This window comes from Triticum dicoccoides, chromosome 6B (assembly GCF_002162155.2).
Source record: "Triticum dicoccoides isolate Atlit2015 ecotype Zavitan chromosome 6B, WEW_v2.0, whole genome shotgun sequence".
NCBI classification, from domain to species: domain Eukaryota; kingdom Viridiplantae; phylum Streptophyta; class Magnoliopsida; order Poales; family Poaceae; genus Triticum; species Triticum dicoccoides.
Genome location: NC_041391.1, coordinates 706,247,744 through 706,252,672, shown reverse-complemented (window position 1 = coordinate 706,252,672; position 4,929 = coordinate 706,247,744). Strand labels below are relative to the sequence as shown.

Sequence of the window (4,929 nt, the reverse complement as noted above, 5' to 3'; positions counted from 1 at the left end):
TCGGGATCCGCGAGGGCCCAGAACCTACCTCCGACGCGCCCCTCACCAGAGGCAGACTCCGGCGACATGGCTGCGGTGGGCGCCGCGGTCGCCGCCCGAATCGCCTGGGGAGTCGCCGCGGTCCAGGACGTCCTTAAGTTTTTTTTCTCTCTTTGAAAACAAGATATGCAAGGTGCATGCTTGTGTATCAATTGATGCACGCAATGACCAAACTTGCAGTAAACATAGTACGCACAATGTTTTATTCTTCATTCAAACTTTAATTTGCAGGTGACATGGCCATTAGTCAAGCGGCAAGGCTCGCCACCATGCTTATGCTACTGCCATTGCTGCTCATTTCTTGCGGAGTCGGGAGCATCCTCTGCTCATCAATGACAACAGTCCATGATAACAGCACGGACATGATCTCGCTGCTAGATTTCAAGCAGGCCATCACCAACGACTCAAGACAAGCCTTGACATCTTGGCACACCAGCGTCCCTCTTTGCAGTGGGAGGGCGTCCACTGCAGCTCGGGGCGAGTCACTAAGTTGTACCTCAGACAACGAGGGTTGTTGGGTCGGATATCCTCCTCCCTTGGCAACCTAATGTTCCTTAGGACACTGGACCTGTCCAAAAATGGCTTCACCGGTGAGTTACCTCCTCTCAACCGTCTCCACAGACTGGAATACCTTGACTTGGGAAAGAACTCACTGCGAGGGACCATTCCAGATACTCTCACAAACTGCTCCCAGCTAAGGAGCCTAGACCTATCTGCCAACTTACTAATGGGTGAAATTCCCCTAGGTATAGGCCGCCTATCCAATCTAAGGAAAGTATGGCTTTCCTCAAATAATCTCACCGGAACAATCCCACCAAGCCTAAGAAACAACAGTCAGCTTGAAGACATCGTGCTTACTGATAATAGGTTCACGGGAACCATTCCTGATGAGATGGGAAGTTTCCCATCTCTTGTTTATTTAGGCCTTGCTGGAAATATGCTATCAGGTGGAATACCAGAAACCCTGTACAAATACAATCAGTCTTCTCTCCAATATTTATACTTATATTCCAATATGCTTGGAAAAACACTGCCATCGAACTTTGGTGACACCTTCCCAGATCTTAAAGATCTCTGTTTGGACAATAACAATTTTGAAGGTCATCTCCCTGCTTCACTAGGCAATATTTCAGGGCTAAGACTGTTAAACGTTTCTTCCAACAATTTCATTGGTCAACTTCCAGGTTCTTTTGGTAATCTTGAACAGTTAGAATACCTAATCCTTCAGCGAAACAATTTTTGGGGCTTCCTCCCAATAGAGCTTGGCGGCTTAAAGCAGCTCACCCATCTGGATATGTCTGATAATAATCTGCGAGGTGGTGTGCCATGACACGGAGTATTTTGTCGAAAATAACAGTTCCGTCTCACTTGGAGGCAACATGGACTTTTTTTTGGAGGAACACTGGATCTGCTTCCATGTCCTGCCATCTCTCGGAGAGAAGAAACACAGTATGTACCACCTGATTATTGGACTACTCATTACAATACTTAGTTGCGTGCACTCGTATTCTTTGGCCTATTTTATGCTCACCAAGAAGACGTCAAGAGCAAAACTATCATTGTACTACCTGATTATTGTAATTCACAGGGTTGGGACCTTCCGAACCTTCACTTTGGCAATAAATGATCCACTGAGATGGTGGCTCTCAGTGCTCAATCAGCAAAACAGATTAAAAGGGGAGTTTCACATAAACAATGCTGGCCGATTGCCAACCACTCGATTGTATTGTTTACAAGCTGCTAAGCTAGGCACGTCTTGATCTTTTTATGCTAACATTTTCCGATACTAAACTTATGGAAAATTATTATTATTTTGCCGGAAATTTCTGATCTATTCATCTTCAATCATGATAGTACAACGAACACAAGAAATAATAAAAATTTACATCCATATTCATAGACTACCTAGCAACGACTACAAGCATTGAAGCGAGCCAAAGGCGCACTAACTTTGTTTTTGAAAAGGAGATTCATCCCCGACCTCTACATCAGAGTGATGCATGCGACCATATTATTAAGCAAAAGTACCAAAATGTCTGTGGTTCAGTACAAGCTCACATGTAGCTAAAAAGAAAAGAAGAGCAAATAAAAGTTGACAACAACCGGCAAAAATAGGTCGAGACTAAACGCCTAGCTTATTATTGCATTGCCATCTAAACCGGCTGTAAATACCCTGTGCTACTATCTCCCACCAGGTACACCCAATAGCCAAAAGCTCCCTGGCTTCCGCAAGAGTGAGTAATGACCACGTACGGATGCACATAGTGGCCCCGTAAATAACCTGCAAAAAAGTATACGAGTTTTTCTATTAAAAAATCATATCATTTCTACACTTTCATATAGCCCAAAGTAATGTGCATACTCCTGTCCGGATATGTCCCGCACTGTTTGGCTCCACTCCATTTAGCCACCTCCCAAATAACATGTTAATACTATTTGGAGAGCTGACATTATAGGCTATATGAACAGTGTGCCATAAAAGTTTAGCAAGAGGACAATCGAAAAAGAGGTGTTTAATAGTTTCATCAAGATCACAAAAGCAACATCGCTTACTACTCTCCCATCTTCGCTTTGCCAAGTTACCCTTAGTCCGAATCACCTCCTTGTCAACAGACCACATGAAGATTTTGATTCTTAAAGGTACTTTAATGTTCCAAATATGTAATGATTTCAGAATTGGACCAGAATCAATTAAGTCTAGATACATAGATTTCACTGAGAAAACTCCATTCATAGAAGTTTCCAGTGAATCGAATCTGGCTCATTGGAGAGGTGAATGTCCATCAGCCTCCGCATGAGATGTAGCCACGCGTCCCATCGGTCTCTTACTAAGGACCTCCTGAACTGGATGCTTAGAGGAACATACTGCAATACTGTAGCAACATAAGCATCCTTACGATGTACACTATTATAAAGAGACGGATATTGTGTGGCTAAAAGTGTCTCCCCTAACCATGTATCCTCCCAGAATCTAGTCGAATTACCGTTCGCAATGATGAAGTTAGTCCTATGAAAAAGGCTGCTTTCGTCCTCATTAACCGCTTCCGGAAAGGTGAATCATTGGGTCTTACAGTAACCTGGGCCAAGGTCTTAGATTCTAGGTACTTATTACGCAAAATATGTACCCATGTACCTTCGGACTCAACTGAAAGCTTGTACAGCCTTTTACTGAGCAGACATCTATTCTTTACCTCTAAATTCTCAATCCCGAGCCCACCCTGGTCCTTCGGTCTACAAATAATATCCCACTTGGTGAGCCTGTATTTTGTCTTTATTTCATCGCGTTGTCAGAATAATCATGATCAATAGAAATCTAACATTTTCCGTACCCCTACAAATACTTCAAAGAAAGGGAATAGAAACATCGTCATACTTGTGAGTACTGAGTTTATCAGTACCAGCCGACCACCATAAGACATAAGCTTACCCTTCCAGCAGCTTAGTTCTTTTTTCAAATCGATCTTCAATACACTTCCACTCCTTGTTGGATAGCTTGTGATGATGAATTGGTATGCCCAGATAAGTAAACGGTAGTGAACCCAGTTCACAACCGAACAATTGTCTATAAGCATCATCTTTGGCTCTCCCAAAACAAAACAATTCACTTTTGTTAAAATTGATCTCAAATCCCGACAATTGCTCAAACAGACATAGCACCAGCTTCGCAAGATGGGGTACGCGTCCGCCTACTTTCCCATCCTCTTTACCCCTACCGATAAGAATTTCCAACATATCTGCCACTATGTTGAACAAAATCGGAGACATTGGCCCCCCTATCTTGGGCCATTTTTCGTCTGAAAATAATATTGACCTATGTCATCATTCACTTTAATCCATATGCTGCCTTTTTGTACAAAGGAATCGACCTGATTCCTCCAGGAATCATCAAAACTTCACACACAATCGTATCCGTTGTCATGTCTTATGGCACATGAATTGTCGAGCTGCTTTACAACGTGTGCTATGCTCCCAATCATCGCACATAGCTTGATTCTGAGCATTTTGCTAGGCTGATGTTGTGCTTTATTAGTTGTCAACATTTCTTAGTGTCTACTTGGTAAAAATCTTTGCGGGCCTGGACTCATGGACACTGAATTAAAGCAGCGTAGGATTAGCTTGATTCCGCAGGCTGGATCTGATGCCCATTCGTCACCATCAATTCCACCCCAGCAGTGGATGGAAAGTGCCCTCCCTCACAGCAAACTTTTTCCTTCAATTCCTTGTTTGTTGTCCTGGCTAGACAAGAGTTTAGAATGTTTGTACAAGTGATTAGAGAGTGCAGATCCATGTTGGCATGTGCAACTGTCTGGCGCAGCACAGTCCGTTCATCCAATTTGGATGCCAATGACATATTGAGAATGATCAACATGTATGCACACCCACGCACATGGAAGAATGAGAGAGAATGATTAACATGTTTGTACAAGTGATGTATTTGTTCAGTGTCGTACAAGAGAGAGAATGAGCCGAGCAGTATTTCTTTTCTTTATGGAGGGGAAGAAGTAGGGGGTCACGACCGTGGAGTGTGGACTAGCCTATACAAGATTGTATATTGGGCCTTTGTCTCTTATTCATGTGATTTTGTATTTACAGATTCTGTCAAAGTTCACACGTCTATTTTTCTTACCATATTAGTTACATTATATACTTCATATGTCATTATGAGGGTAAAATGTAATGCACGTTATATCCTTTGACAGCAGCAAAATAGAAAAATAATAATTTCTGTTCATATTCATCGACCTATTTTTTGTTCACATTTCTCTCTTATTATAGAGGCATGATGTTATGGACGTAACCGAATGTTTCATATGCAGCTCACATATACAAGTTGCAGTGTTCTCTATTATTTCTTTTAGAATTTCCTTACGAGACGACCTCACATGCTAC

General features: G+C 42.4%; 1 pseudogene; it reads left to right on the top strand.

Annotated features, from left to right (window-relative positions):
- The first annotated feature begins 274 nt into the window (after nucleotides 1-274).
- LOC119324879 lies at nucleotides 275-1,370 on the top strand (annotated as a pseudogene).
- Nucleotides 1,371-4,929: the final 3,559 nt, after the last annotated feature.